Source organism: Triturus cristatus, chromosome 2_2 (genome assembly GCF_964204655.1).
Source record: "Triturus cristatus chromosome 2_2, aTriCri1.1, whole genome shotgun sequence".
Classification (NCBI taxonomy): Eukaryota; Metazoa; Chordata; class Amphibia; order Caudata; family Salamandridae; genus Triturus; species Triturus cristatus.
The window spans coordinates 576,137,042-576,153,882 of record NC_140582.1 but is presented as its reverse complement, the minus strand read 5'-3'; the positions used below and the strand labels follow the sequence as shown (position 1 = coordinate 576,153,882).

Genomic DNA, 16,841 nt, shown 5'->3' with positions numbered 1-16,841 from the left:
GGAACACCATTTAATAAAAGGCTGCTTCTCCAGCATAAAACAACCTCTGTACTTTAGTTATAAGGGGATTGCTACAAATACCTCAGGAGTCGTCTATGCGGTTAGCTTTTCAATGTTGGCTTTATCGCTCAATGAAACACACTTCTTGGTTATTTTTATAGAAGCATAGTTTCCTAGTAAATATGATGTGGCCCTATTACTGGCTGAACGAAACTCGTATTTTAAACACTGTTGCCTACCTTGCACATCAATTGCTGTTTTCCTTTCATTGGGAGCGGCTATGAATCTGCTGACAAGTGTATAAACTGCTAGCATTTTAATGTCGGTCTGATTGTCGTTTGAACTATATTTTACATTTGCCTAGTTGCCTATTGATTGCTCTTTCCTGACTACTGGGGAATGCCATGAACCTGCTCACCAGTTTTTTGGATGCTAGCTTTCTAAAGTTGGTTTTATTGTCCATTGAATTATATCTTACTGTGCTGTGCAAGAACACATAAATGTATTATAACATTGGTATATTTGAAGAATGGAAATCATGTTGTTAGCTGTTAATTGTAGGTTTTATTGTTTATTGAACTATCCCTTACTGCCCTAACTATACACGACTGTATTGAAAGTAATGTTGCGATTTTCATATCAGTATGTAAGGTATAATTGAATTTATGTGTTAAGTATTGTTGCCTATTCTGCACATTTGATCACTATTTCATTTTTATAATCAAAATATTATTGCAATGGTTTTAATTAATCATGCAAATAAAGATTATGTACGTACTCACTATCCCTAAAATATTTAAACACTCTATTAAAAATGTTAAAACCTACAACATTTATAATAGCACAATAGCACACAGAATGCTGTATTGTGTTCATGAATTAGGAAATGTTTTTGCTCTTTAGAGATAAATTATGTGATGACATTTAGATCTAATAATGAGACTGATGGTCTGCCAACCACCCTATTACGATTAGGGTAGTCGAACCGCCTTTGCCCCGCTGCAGCTGCCAAGGAACTGCCACTCCCTGGCAGCCTAGAGGCCTGAATATGCTTGGCGGGACCACCACGGTCCCGCCAAGCATATTAGGAGTGCCGCCTCCACCACGGTTTTCATGGAGGTTCCTCCACAGGGCCCTCTTGTGCCTCAGGGTGATGGGGTGCTCACAGGGGGGGCACAACATGCACACACCTGTATGCATGCACCCCAGCTCCAGCACTTTATAGTCCATGCCATGCAGGAACTATTTTTGGCGTTCCCACCACAGTGCCTGTTTTCAGAGTCACAGCTGTGGGAACGTCAAAATGAAGCCTACCAGACATGAGTTACACTCATAATCTGCCGGGCGGACCCGACAATGAGTTTGGCGGTGCAGCGGCGGGCGGACCCGGTGCTGCACTGCCAAACTCGTAATCAGGCCCTTAGGCAATTCCTAGACAAAGACTTATAGGATATTCCATTGTGTAACATTTAGGTGCCGATTCCGATCCGTGAAAAAAATTTACCGTCCGACTCGTATCCGTATTTTTTTACATACGAATCGTACAAGTGCCGTACAAACGGCCAAGTATGATTCAGACGTGAAAAATACCTACGAATAGCGTCGGGAAATGTCTACGAGAGGGAGTCGGAATTTTTTTACGTCTGAATGGCCTCGTGAAAAGTGTACGAGAGGGAGCCGGACATTTTTAAGTGGAAATCGTAAAACAAAAGTCCGAACGCGCAAGTATGATTCGTACCGCCCGTCCGAATACACAACCGCATTTAAAAGGCCCCGTACGGAGCCAACGCAGTAGCACACATGTACACGGGTAAACTTGTGCCAATGTAAGAGCCGTACAGCCCCCACCACGCCCCAATATGTCAGCACCGTACACCCCCCTGTCCGCACTGTACCCCATGCCCGCACACATACGCGCCGTACCCCCCCAGTACTCGCCGTAACCCCCGCATGTACGCGCCGTACCCCCACCCCATGTACGCGGGTACTCCAGGCCCGCACCTGTACGTGCCCTACCCCCGCATGTACGCACCGTACCCCTCCCATGTACGTGGGTACCCTTGGCCCGCACCTGTACGCGCCGTACCCCTGCATGTACACGCCGAACCCCCACCTGTATGCGCCGTACACCCCCATGTACGCGGGTACCCCTGGCCCGCACCTGTACGTGCCATACCCCCGCATGTACCTGCCGTACCCCCACCCCATGTACGTGGGTACTCCAGGCCCGCACCTGTACGCGCCGTAACACCGCATGTATGCGCCGTACCCCCCGTGTACGCGGGTACCCCTGGCCCGCACCTGTACGCGCCGTACCCCCACATGTACGCACCGTACCCCTGCATGTACGTGCCATACCCCCCATGTACGCGGGTACCCCTGGCCCGCACCTATACGTGCCGTACCCCCGCATGTACGCGCCGTACCCCCGCATGTACGCAGCGTACCCCCGCATGTACGTGCCGTACCCCCACCGCATGTACGCGCAGCACCCCAACCCCATACCCCAGCAACCTCACCCAGCATTGCGTATGTACGGACCGTACCTACGCGAAAAATGCTCGTACAGAACCAGGACACTGTACAAAAGCACAAGGAGGGTCAATTCGACTCGCACAACACCACAAAACACGTCTACATGACAAAATACATCTCAAAGACTGACCTGGCACATCCAAACAGGCAAACAGAGGCCCAAACTCACAACCACCTCTTATAACACACCCACCAAAATTCAAACACAGCCACTCCCAAAAATGGACCAATAAAAAGGGCCCACACACACAACCCATGAGCCTTTGCAACAGACCCACTGCTGCCAGACCCCACACACAAACAACTGCACCTTACTGACCCCTTAACTACACCTTAACTCACACACCTTCACACAACCTCCTTCACAAACACCCCCACTCACATTCACACACACCGTCACATTCACACCCACACACCCACAACCATCCACACCCACACCCCACACCATTCCCACAGACAAGAATACAAAGTTCACAAGGGCGGAGCTGGAGCTCCTTGTCAACGAAGTCATCAGAGTCGAGCCACAGCTGTTTGGAACATTGGTCAGACAGACCAGCATAGCCCAAAAAAACAGCCTGTGGCAGAGGATCGTCGATAAGGTGAATGCTGTTGCGCCCATCCGAAGGACTAGGCATGAATGCCAAGCCAGGTGGTATGATCTGCGCAGGGCAGTCAAGAGGAAGATGAATGAGGAATACGCCCAGAGTAACATCACTGGAGGCGGGCTGCCCCGCAGACCCGTACACTACCATCCCTGGGAGGAGAAGGTGATGGCCCTGCTTCCGCCGGTGGGAGTACACGGAGTTGAAGGAGTCGCAGAGCCTGGTGAGTACACAAACAACTTACGTGACATGTGGGCAATGGGGTCCACACCACAAATACACCAAATGCATGCAACTTCCCCCAAGCACTCACTGCACACAACCACACTCAAAAACCACGCTCATGCCACCAACGTCTCCATGCACCATTCACAAATCAAGCCAATGCCATGTCCCAGGCTACACCAACCACAAACCCAAGACTGGATGTCCGGGAGGCTGGGAGGGTGGGCCTCACACAACACATTGTGAAAATGAGAAGCAGACACCAATGCCCTCAGCCCATATGGCATAGGTACATACCCATGCACAATGCACAGGGACTGGCAAAGTACTGACAAGGTCGCTGACACTTGGCCCTGCTGTATGCAGCACAAGGCCTTCCTGGGTCCGCTGTACACTCAAACACCAACTCCACAAGCACAGGTAACTAGCACAGGAACTCACACTCACTGTCATGCCAGCATTCACCATGAGGGGACAGACACATCACTTGGGAGACCCAATGCCAACTCACACTACACCCAACAGCAGTCCCGGTCACACACACCCCCCTTACACAAGCACACACCCCCGGGGCAGGCAACGGATTTACACACTCTCACAATGGACATGTGACACAAGACCAATCCATAGCCAAATAAGCATCCTAGCCAAAATTCTACAGGTCAAACACTCAGGAGAACATATCAATCTGTCCCCCGCAACATACCCATCCCCAAGTGGACATTGAGAGGAATGCTAGGCACATCCAACTACCTGGAGGAACTGTGACAACTTGAATATGTATGAAACATGGATGTCGCATGAAACAGCATTAACATTGTCTCTCTCTCACACACAGGGCAACGTCGTGGATCTCCTCCCAACACTGGGGGGGAACAATCACAACCAAACCTGACCAACCTGGCCCCTCTGGTGCTCAAGCCCCTGCAGCACCTGCGTCAGGTACATCTGTGCCAACCACCACCCCCATTGCTGCCACATCCCAGGAGACACCCAGGAGCCCTGCTCGCACTGAACAACAGAGCCAGTCTGACCAGGAGCGACAAGGTTCTCCGGGCACCCAGGGGGAGGCAGGCAACCCTGCAAATGCCATCCCTCAGGGGTCCCGTAGACCCGATGTGCCCACAACGGCAGGCCAGGCTCAAGTGGGCAGGGGTGGTGGGAGTGGAGGCAGGCGGAGGCGCGAACCTGACCAGCCAGCTGAGGGAACCGGTATGTCCCACATACGCCACATCCTGGACACATACCGGCATGACACCAGGGGCATAAGCCAGGTAGTGTCAAGACTCACAGAGATGCAGGGGACCCTCAACGAGATCAAGAACATGCAGGCCGAGCAGCATGCCAGTCAACAACAACACCAAGGACGGATGGAGGCAAGACAGGCTGAGCGCCTGGCGGTGCAAAGGGACATGAGCCATTCACTCCATCGGATTGCCGACAACATGGGCAACCCTCCCTGTGACAGCAGGCGCAGACCACCACCAGCCACAGGGAGGGAGGAGGAGGAGGATTCATCCGACGGAGCATCCCAAACATCGTCAAGGCCTGCATCTGAGGGTCCCCGGAGGAAGGTGGGTCGTCCACGGAAAAGACCGTGAGAGTCAGCGGACCATCAACATATCCCAGGTGACCTGGCCTGGCACCTGGCCCTCTGGCGCAACAGCAGCACCTCATCCAATGACATTCTCTGCCACATGGACTTGCTGGTCACAGTCTGACCAATGATGACCAACACTGTGCTCTGGACTCTGATGACTTCCAATGCCAAGGATACCATCTCCCCCTGTGAACTTTGGATTCTATTCCCCCGGTAGAGCACCTAGTTTCAACTACCAAAACACGTACCCCACCGCAAATAAAAATATTATTTGGTTCATGAGACGTTGCTGTAATGTTGTTTAATTCCACAACATATGTGTGTGTAAATGTCAAACTATGCCTGAGTGTAAAACTAACTCCAGCCATCCATACCCTGGGATCTGAGTCTGGTACAGGTCACACATGGGTCACAAGGTATCATTCAAAGCAGGCATGGAGCAGAACACTCACCTGTGATGGCCACAAGCTGCTGAGGGGGGCTTGCAATACTGAGCGGACAGACCTATTTGGAAGATTATCATTAAGGCGTAGAGGTCATGGCTCATGTGGAGGTTACCGGGGAGGGAGTCCCAGGTATGTGTTGGCAGGTGGGAGAACTATGTCCTGCATGCTGGAGTACGGTGGATGTGAAGAATGGTGGCCAGTGCAAGGTTGGATGCACGGAGATGGCCCAACGGGGTCTCGTATGACAAGACGTACAAGGTTGGTTTTGTGTCGGGGTTGTGGACTGCCTCCTGAGTGTGGGTAGGGAGTGTTGAGGTCATCCTGCAGCAGACAGTGATCCATTGCAGCTATCTATGGTGGACAGTGATGTGGCTGGGGCGCAGGATGTTGAAGCTAAGGTGTGCAGATGCACTCTGGATGTGGACAAGTTTCCCGGGAGTTTGGATGTATGTGCTCCGTAGAGGGCAGGCCAGTATTTGACACGGATGTTGTCGTGGACATGGGGGATGGTCTGTCTTTCCTTGGAGTGGATCTATCTGTGGATCATGTGCATAATGCAGAGGGTGTTGCAGCATGAGGTACAGATGCTGTGGACTGACGAGCAATACATGATGCACACCATCTTGTGTGTGTGGCCACTGGGTGCCGGGGCAGGGCTCTTGCGGGTGGGACACAAGCACTTGACCCAGCTGTAAGAGGACAATCCTCAGATGATCAACTCAGTCCTGTACAAGCCCAGCCTCAGGTGGCTCATGTACAGCCATTCATCAATGGATCTCATGCATTCAGGAATAATGGAACTGGCAATGTCTGCGTATTTGGTAAGGGTGAGGAGCACCTGGCTGTCAATGGCATACCAGCTGATGAGGTGCTGTGCGCATGTGATGGTGGAGAGGGGGGTCCTGGACACATTGTAGATTGACACGCTGAGAGATGATACCTGTGCCATGTGCCAGACGACGACACCATACTACATGCAAAAGCCTTGAGTCCCACTCCCATGGCCTTGCTGGGGTACAGAGCCGGTGGGGAGTAGGAGGGACATGACCTGGTTGGTGTGACAGGGCCTGGAAGGCGTGGCAGCGCTGTGTAGGCAGTTGGAGTAGCACACTCAGTATGCAAAGGTGTCGTGTGTGCGCTTAGGGTATGACTGACAGCATGCGGTAGATTGGGGGATGGACATTGCTTGGAGTGTGGCTGCTACATCAGACTGTAGTGTGATGTGTGTTATGCAAGGACATGAGGGTCATGCAATGTGCACATTGCATGTGCTGATGGTCCAGCCTTTGCCACCGCGTGGCACCAACTGTGGCATAGACAAGCTGAGGACAGCCAAATGAATGGGTGGAGGGAGGAAGGGAGGAGCATCTTTGAGGCGTGTGTGTTGCCAAATCAGGATACTCTGTGGGCCCTTGCTGCAGGGTCCGCAGCAGCAGGCGGAATGTCCTTGAAAATATTCCACAATTTGCACACAAAGACTAGGATGTCTGAAGGACAACTGCAACAGGCGTGTGTAAAGGAAGGAGTGTCCGGTTTTACATGGCACACCCAGAGACAATGCATGCACAAACACGAAAGATGAATGACACCGGATCAGGGAACTGAAGGCCAAGCTGCGCACAGGAGACACACCCTCACCAGGTGTTGATGGCCCATTGTGTGGACCAACATGCCAAAATACATACACAACCATGGACTTCATGCACAATAGGGATCATAATCCATGAGGAACTGCATGCATGTTGCTAAACTACACATGGACTCCTCTGCACAATCTTTCACAACTATGCCAGAGATGCCGCATGCAAAGTGCCAAGAGACCAGCATTGACAGAGATGAGGCACCTTGGAGTGTGAGGAACACATTTATTACTCAGGCTCACACTAAGGGAAATGCATCCTTTTGAACAGACTCACAGGTCATTCCTCTGACCATGTGGGACCTACACTGGACACCCCCTGCAACACACAGATGTGTAAAATCCTACTGAGCTGGCACACAAGTGAAGTGTGTGAGCCAAACACCCCTTGCTCCACATGGAGAGTCTGCAATTCGCCATTGAGCCTCTTATGGGGATGTCCCACACTATGTCCACCATCAGCATCCCGTATGTTCCTGAGGGACGTTTTACACACATTGATGCCTTCATCACATTCCACAAAACATTACAGATGACTGTCAGGAAGGGTGAATATCAAGTCATGGGAGCCATGCCACATGTCATGTGCCCCATGGTGAGTCGACAGGTATGCATGGTAACACAACATGCACAGGAGCAGTCCCAACATAAACCAAACACGTACCACACACAAAATGCCTTGCTGCACTCCTTACCCAAAATGACTTTTTACCATGTCCGTGCATGGAACGCTGATTCAGCACACGTTGCAATACTCATGAGGAATAGCTGGAGGCCAACGAAGACACGAGCAGATGACATGTGCAAGAAACTGTGGATGACAGACACACCACAAGTCAGCAAAGAGCTAGTTATCGGCAGACATGGACATGTACTCGACAGGAATGATGTTGTCACCATGCTAATTTAACAAATTAGTGTCCATGCTAAAATGTGTGGAATGACATCATCACTTTAATGACACATCAGAACACACCTCCAAGTCACTTAGCACACAGTCAGCTGGACACACACATTGAAACACATGCCACACAAGGCTCAAAGCGTGCACTCAGACACAGGGACTCACCATTATGAGAAGAAGTTGCGGATGAGCTGACTCCGGATGTCCTCCTCCTCCTCCTCCTCACTTTCCTCGTGCCCAAGCCCTTCATCCTCCATGGGTGGATGTTCCTGCTCATCGGGATCCAGGATGAGTGGCACTGCCTTCTCCACTGCCATGTTGTGCAGCATGCAGCACACAAGGAAGATTTTGCAGACCTTCACCGGGGCATATGGGAGGGACCCGCCGGTCTTGTAGAGGCACCGTAATCGGCTCTTCAGGAGTCCAAACGTCCTCTCAATCACGCGCCTGGTCTGCCCATGGGCGTCGTTGTAACGGTGTTCTGCGGCTGTTCTGGGATTGCGGAGAGGCGTCATCAGCCATGGCATGTTGGGATAGCCAGAGTCCCCTACATGGAAACATCATGTGAAGAAGTGGGTCAGGAGACTCCGTAAGATACAAAGATACCGCTAAACAGAGGACAAACAGAGTATAACCACCAACAAGACATGCTCATTCGTCGTGCAGCGGCACCATCATTTCTGGCACCCTGCTATGCCTCATGATGTAGGCATTGTGTGCTGACCCTGGAAAACGGGCACAGACATGGGAAATCCATATGTTAGGTAGACACACCACAAGGGCATTAATAGAGTGATAATGTTTGCGGTTCCGAAAGGCTACCTCCTGTGCCTGTGGTGGTACCAAAGCCACATGTGTCCCATCAATGGCCCCAATTACATGAGGCATCCCTCCCAGGGCATAGAACTCACCCTTGACACCTGTCAACTGCTCATGAGTGGGAAAATGGATGAATTCATCCAGGTGCTCCAAAATGGCTTCTAAAACATGATGCAGGACACGGCTGAACATTGTCTGGGACATGCCACCGACATCAGCTATGGTGAATTGAAAGATACCGGTGGCAAAAAAATGTAGGGCTACCATCACCTTCATCTCGGGGGTCAGAGCAGTAGGATACCTGTGTCGCGGTTGGAGGTGTGGTTCCAGCCGGGTGGTCAAGCGCTCAATCAACTCTTGCGAGAAGCATGACATGTGTAAACAGCTCATCACACATCTATTGTGCCACAACATGAGGAGACATGTGCCACATCACTGCCTGACACACCTAGGCCCTGCACATGAAGGACTGCACTGACAATGACTTGATGTACAGCCTTGTGTGAGTCTGACACCTCCATTCCTTTTGTGTGCACCTCCTATCACCAGTGTAAGCTGTGAAACGCAGTACACACGCTCTGAGGCCGTGTATACGGGCCGTACACGCATGAGTACGGCCCGTACTCACGCTTGTACGGGCCGTACACGCGTGAGTACGGCCCCTATCACTATAGTTGTGTTACCATAGGCCATTGTGATAGGGGCCATACTCAAGCGTGTACGGGCCGTACACGCGAGTACGGGCCATATTCACGCGTGTACGGTCCGTACACGCGTGAGTACGGCCCCTATCACTATAGTTGTGGTACGGTAGGCCATAGTGATAGGGGCCGTACTCATGCGTGTACGGGCCGTACACTCGTGAGTACGGCCCCTATCACTATAGTTGTGTTACCGTAGGCCATTGTGATAGGGGCAGTACTCGCGCATGTACGGACCGTACACGCGTGAGTACGCCCCCTATCACTATGGCCTACGGTAACACAACTATAGTGATAGGGGCCATACTCACGCGTGTACGGCCCGTACACGCGCGAGTACGGGCCATATCACTGTAGTGATGGTGCCCTAGGGGTACGTGTGAAACGCGCCGTACCTGTGTGGGGATTTAAAAATTACAATGGGGACACATGAGGGACAAGTATTAGGGCATAAATGCATGCTGGTTGTCATGGATACCGAGTTTCAAGTTCAAAACTTTACATCATGTGGTCTGGAAAAAGCAGTTGGCCACATTATACATTGTTGCAAAGTGGTTGTTGACTTGACATGATGCTGCAAATTCGAAAGATGCTAAGGCTGTCACTGGTGTATGTTTAAAGGGATTGGAGGAAACGTAGGATGCAAATGAGTCTGACCAATCAGTCTGTACTCCTGTAAATGAAATAGGCCAGCAATGCAGATATAAGGCAGGCAGAACCCATGAGAGGGCACTTGCCTGCACAATATGTCAGTCGATACCACTGCTGCTGTATTGTCTCCCTCTGGCACCATGTCAAGGACTGTGAAGAGGGCCCAGCCTTTCACCCAGGAGGAGAACGAGGCCCTGCTGGATGTGATCCTCCCACGGTACCCCATGCTGTATGGTCGACCAGGGGAGCAGGTGAGTGCTGACTCCACTACCTTTGCCTGTGCACTTTTTTTGTGTCTGTCACTTCTGGCATTGTGTACAGGTGTGACAGACATGCAATGTTGTTTAGAGTGGGTCCCAGGGGGGGTGGATGTTGGTGGTACGGACCGTACCCATGCTCTGGGGGGCATGCGTACGGTCCGTACGCGCGTACCCCTACATCACCACTGCAATGGTGGTACAGACCATACCCACGCTCGGGGGGCGTGGGTACGGTTGGTACCACCATTGTAGTGGTGATGTAGGGGTACGCGTGTACGGACCGTACCCACGCTCTGGGGGGCGTGGGTACGGTCCGTACCACCATTGTAGAGGTGATGTAGGGGTGCGCATGTATGGACCGTACCCACGCTCTGGGGGGCGTGGGTACGGTCCGTACCACCATTGTAGTGGTGATGTAGGGGTACGCGTGTACGGACCATACCCACGCTCTGGGGGGCGTGGGTACGGTCTGTACACGCGTACCCCTACATCACCACTGCAATGGTGGTGGTGACGGGTACGCGTCCACGTCCACTTCCGTTGTGGCGGGACGTGGGATTGGTGGACATGCCCCCCGAAGTGACCAGACCATGGAGGTAATTAATGTGCAGGATATATTTGTTTTTTGTGGGGTGTGGGTTATGTTTCCTGCCCCTTGCCCCCCCCCCCCTTTGCCCCTGGGGGTTGTTCTGACCTTCTGCGGCATCTGCATCGGTTTCTGTACACAAGGTCGTAGGCTATGAGGGCCGGGATGACACGTAGGATGGAGTCCATGGCTGTCCGTCGCGTACCGGTGCTCCTTGTTCGCGTCGTCCTCAATTTCCTGGGAGTTTTTGGCTGCCGTAAAATATTATCCGTGCGGAGTGACGTAGGCACGGATCGTACTTGCTGGTTAGTAAAACGCTGCCTGACTCCGTCCGGACGTCACGTACGCAGTGTCCCGGATCGGAATTGTGGGTATTTTTTTGTCGGTCGGTCTTTTGTACGACTCGTACGGAAATTGTATTTCTGTACGAATCGTACTTGCAGGGTTTGTAAGGTGTTTTACCCGGGGACGAGTCGGACGGAGAATACGCTCCGTACGACCATTCGTACCCGGCTTTTACAGGATCGGAATTGGCACCTTAGTTCTCATGCAGAGAGGTCCATTTTAATGCTCTATGAAGTATTTTATACACCAATATCTTGACTGTCATTCTTGAATTCAGATCTTTAGTCTTTATTGTCCTATCTAATAATATTATTTACTGATGTAAAGGTGCATGCAGCATTCGCAGTTGCCAGTTTCAATTCCGATTTTTTTATTGCAATCAACTGATGCCACTGTATGAAGGTATGATGTTGTTAAAGGGAATGGTTAATCTGCATATTAATTAAGAGGATATTAATTGATTATTGACTCTATATATTGTGCTTGAATAGCAATGACTCTTTTTTGAAGCCTTCACTGACATCTGAAATTCAACTGAACATATAAGTTGTGGATGTCAGCTCTAAAATGAATTTAATAAACGAAAAACAGAGTAACATTTCATATTTAAAGATTTCCTAATGATTGTGATGCCTTGCTTGATCCCGACGAATCAATTAAATGGGCTTACAGGCTCTGATTATAATTGCTGGATTTGCGTGTGTTCTGCATGCAAGGGGAATTTCAAATATACTTCAGCTTCCCTAGTTTGACAGGCCAGATTGATGTCCTCATTTAGAATATGACGTTAATTTAAAACATGTATTGATCAAAGAAACTTTTTACATCATGTAAAAAAGGCAAAATATTGAACAAAATAGCAGAAAACTACCAACAAGAAATCCATTGACGAGAAAAGTGTTGCAAAACAATTCAATATATAGACGGGAAATATGAAAAAATAGTCCTGGTTTTAGAAAAACATACTAGCACCTAAAACTGTTTGGTATGTTGGTTCGTCTCACATAATTGATGCAGAACATGATTGGAGCAATGTATACGTTTATGTAAACACCATACACATACTGCACAACTATAGCTACTTCTGTATCACATTTTGTCAGACTTGAAGAAATGCCGGTTGTCGCAGATGGAAGCCCGGAGGAAAGTCAGGAGAGGCAGCAAGTACACTCCAGAATTAAGAGTAGGTATGCTTGTTGCATCTCCCTCTCCTCTTCTCCCTCTACCCTCATGCTATTTTCCTGCTTGGAATATGGAACCATGTACCTGTGTTGTACATTCCTGGTTCCATGTTCCAAAGCCCCAAGATTTCAGTTACTGCTGTTTTTCACTATTGAAACATGTACTGTGCCTCTGTTTAAATAAACTTCAAGATTTACTCACCATTTGGAGCACCTCGTCTTTTACTTTGGTGACGATCTACAGAAGACTTTGCTGGCTACTTACTTTCAGAGGCACAGGTGCTGCGACGTCTTCCACCGACCCGTCTTTGTGTTCCTGCTGTGTATTGTCTTCGAGTGCCACTCCGCTACTTCCGCACGACTTTTGTGAGTGCTGCCATCCAAACCGTGAGTTTGTCAGCCTTCAAACGCCTTGTTGGCAAAATGTTGACATTTTCACATATTCTGTGGAGCAACGGCCATCACTCGAACTGTTAATCGTCCTCTGCAGTGCCTTCTTGCCTTTTGTGGAGTGCTTTATTTTGCATGCGTCACACTTCCATACGGTTGCCTAGCTGCTGTGCTTCCTCCAATTCTGCACCTCTCCTCTTTCCACTCCTTACGATGGGTACGCCGTGCTTCGTCACGCCGGTGGCCATTTTGGAGCAGGATTTCTTCACCTGTTTCAATTGGATTTTATCAGCTTCCTGCATTTTGACTGTGCATACATCGGAAAGTCCGATTTGTGCTACCACGCATGTTTGTACTGTCGGTGCCTGCGCATTGTGGAGTTCGACTCCAGTAACTTTGGTAACCAGCTCTCAATATCTTTCACTCAGCAATGAACACACTTTGCTAATTACTCTCTTGTGTTCTCATTATGCACGGTGATGAGCACACCTTCTTTGTATACACAGGTAGGAAAGCCTGTTCTTTAGCGGTGACAGGCACACCTTGACTTTACAGATTATTTCATATGGTTCGCAACCTACCGGCTCAGTGAAAGGCACACTTGATACATCTATTTAAATACATTGGTTCTTTCTTCCACGTTCTGCATGCCTGCGGTGACAGGCACACCTTCTGTAATGCACATTGTTGTATATTGGTAACAAGTTCAGTCTTTATATTGTTTTGTGTGCATATATATTTTTTCATTTAATTCTATTTATTGATCTTTATACTATGCCTTTATTCAGATAATTTTCCATTACCAAGGTCTCATTGTCATGATTTTAAATAGTGTTAGTGTGTTTTATACTTCAGTGACTATTACCTCCATATTATTACAATGCAGTTTGATTCACCATCAAAGTTTCTACAAAACAAAGGGGAACCTCCTATTCCATGGACAAGATGGAAAGAAGAATTTATCACCTACATAAAAGCTATTGATGGTGAACGCATGTCTGCCGAGAGACAAAAGAACATTTTCCTCCACTATTTAGGATCTGAAGGACAGTTAGTCTATGGAACTCTGCCTCCTGTTAGATATGGTGGTGATCACAATGTATATAATGTAGCCATTTTGCATATTGAGAACAGGTTTAAACCAACCACTAGTGTTGCTTTAAACAGATTTAAATTTTATACCAGAGCTCAAGATTAGGGAGAGACCTTTGACGAATTTTTAACCGCTCTCCGTGCCCTGTCTTTGCACTGCAACTTTGATTTAATAACTGCTGAAATGATCCGAGACCAAATCATTGTCCATGTGAGAAACAAAAAAGTACAGGTGCAACTCTGGATAATGGTTGACACCAATTTAGAAACTGCCATCAGTACGGCCAAAGCACTGGAGCAATCTGAGAAGTGGATCAAGTCACTTAACAAAGAGACTAAAAATCTCACTTCCAGTGAGGTTAACAGTGTCAATCCCACCACTTCAAAATACTTGTCCAACAACAAGAGTAACTCTAACCAAACAAATTCTACTGCTACAGGTGTGGTAATCTGGGGCACCTGGCTTCCTTTCCACGTTGTCCTGCTATAGGTAAGGAATGCCGTAAGTGTGGACATTCAGGCCACTTTTCCAAGATGTGCAAGGATACCAAGAAGGGTGTCCCTGACACAAGAAATAGTTTTCCTTCCTCTTCCAAAGGGAACATTTCTTGTGTGTCTTGTGATATTTCAAGTTGTGACCATACCCAGGAAAATTTAGAGTCTGGAATTGTGGTTTCCATTCAAAATTCATTTGAACTCTCTGAGGTCGACAAGATTTGATCCCCCAAATGTTTTGTACATGTTCTGGCAAGGGAACTGGAGTTAATGGCAGACTCTGGGTCACCTTGGACCATTATCACTAAAGATTATTGTTTAGAATCCTTTGGAGATCTGTTTGACCTAAACTCTTTGAGCAAACCTGATATAGTGGGATAATTTTGATGGTTCCACCATCGATTTCATAGGTTTCAAGGAAGTACTTATTGAATTTAAAGAGAACACAGCCATAATCAAACTTTATGTAGCGTTTAAAGGTGTCAATGTTTTAGGGTGATTGGACCAGGCCAAGCTGGGTATTATATTGAACCCTAGGAACAGGGACCCCGTGTCTGTTCTATCGCTAACCTCTGCTGATCCTGATTTTGCAAAATTATACCCTGATGTGTTCTCTGAAAATCTTGGAAAACGTATTGGATTCAGCCACAGGATCAAAGTAAGAGAGGGATCTGTACCTATTAAGCAGAAGCTAAGGGGGGTACCCATCAGCATTAGAGCTGAATTGAAGAAGATGTTGGATGACATGTTCATGGGTGGCATCATTGAGGAAATTGAGTCATCCGAAGGGGTTTCTTCAATTGTTTTAGCCCAAAAACCTGACAACAGTATTAGGTTGTGAGTTGATACGAGAGCATTGAATGCCAATTTAGTGGCTGATTGCCACCCCCTCCCAATATAAATGAAATGGTGTGCATGCTGGATGGTGCCTGTTTTTTTCCACACTCAATCTTCGGTCTGCGTACCATCAAATCGAACTTACTGAAGACTCCAAACATTACACTGCCTTTATCACACCTCATGGGTTATTTCAGTTTAAGAGGATGCCTTTCGGGCTGGCATCAGCTGCATCTGTGCTGCAGAGGGCCATGTATCATATTTTTAAAGATGTCAGTAATTTTGTGAAATGTTTCCAGGATGATATCCTAATTCTTTCTAAAAATAAGGATGATCATTCCCAACATGTAGAAGAAGTTTGCTAGAGGATGAGAAGGTGTGGTTTGCCACTTAAAGCTGGAAAATGTAAATTTTTCTGTAAATCAGTGGAATATCTTGGTCACTTGGTCATACACTCTCAGGAGATGGTGTAGTGCCCAAAAAGTCTTTGGTAGATGCCATCATCAATGCACCCTCTCCTGACAATAGAGAGAAATGTCTTTCTTTCGTGGGTTTGTGCGAATATTACAGCAAATACATACCAAATTTTGCCACTAAGATGGAGCCTCTCAGAGACCTGACCAGGAAGTCCACTGAGTTTCTCTGGTCTGAGAGACAAGAGACAGCCTTCAAACAGATAAAAAACGAGATAGTCAATGCTCCCACTCTTAAGTCCTTTTGCCTCAACAAAAAATGTATCATTACTGTTGATGCTAGCCTTTACGGTTTAGGTGGAGTACTTAGCCAGTACTCCTGAAAAGAAGAGTGGTGTGTAGCTTTTGCTTCTAGGACCCTTTCTTTTACTGAGAGGAGGTATGCTGTCATCGAGAGGGAATTGTTAGCATGTATTTGGGCCATCGGACATTTCCGCAACTATGTGTGGGAAAACAGATTTATACTTAGGACTGACACTAAGCCCCTTGTTGGTATCTTATCTCCTGGGGGAGTGGAATTCTACAGCTCGTATTGCTCATCTCACTTCAAGGTTACAGGAATATGATTTTGAAGTTGTTTATGTTCCCGGCAAGAGCAATGTTACTGCCGATTTCTTATCAAATTTACCCTGTTCTGATGTTGGTGTGTCCCTTGATGAACAAGAAGTGGACATAGTTGCAACTATCAAGGATTTTGTTTCTCCGGAATTTGTGTGTTTGCCAGAATCTGAGTGGGTGACAGAAATGAATAATGATGTTGTGTGTCAACTGGTTATTGAGTGTTTAAAGAAGGGTTGGCCCAGAGAAAAGTCTGCCACCACTGAAATTGCTCCTTTTTGTCATGTCTCTAATGAGATTGAAGAAGATCGTGGATTGCTCTTCAAAGGAGGTAAAATCATTCCTCCTGTTTCCATGCAAAAGAAAATGTTATCGCTTGCCCATCAGGGAAACCGAGGTATGTCCTCCATGAATCGCCTTATCCGGGCCCATTTTTGGTGGCCTGGTCTCGACAAAATGGTTGATAGAGCTGTAAGGGAATGTCAAGACTGCATCAGTAATG

At 48.2% G+C, this 16,841-nt stretch overlaps 1 long non-coding RNA gene across 1 annotated transcript in view; it reads right to left on the bottom strand.

The window, feature by feature from the left end:
• The window catches only part of LOC146862528 (uncharacterized), a 47,060-nt gene extending 33,973 nt beyond the window's left edge, over positions 1–13,087 (bottom strand). Inside the window, exon 1 of the long non-coding RNA XR_014978471.1 lies at positions 12,760–13,087. This is a non-coding gene — a long non-coding RNA (uncharacterized LOC146862528). The remainder of the gene's footprint in view (positions 1–12,759) is intronic.
• Positions 13,088–16,841: the final 3,754 nt, after the last annotated feature.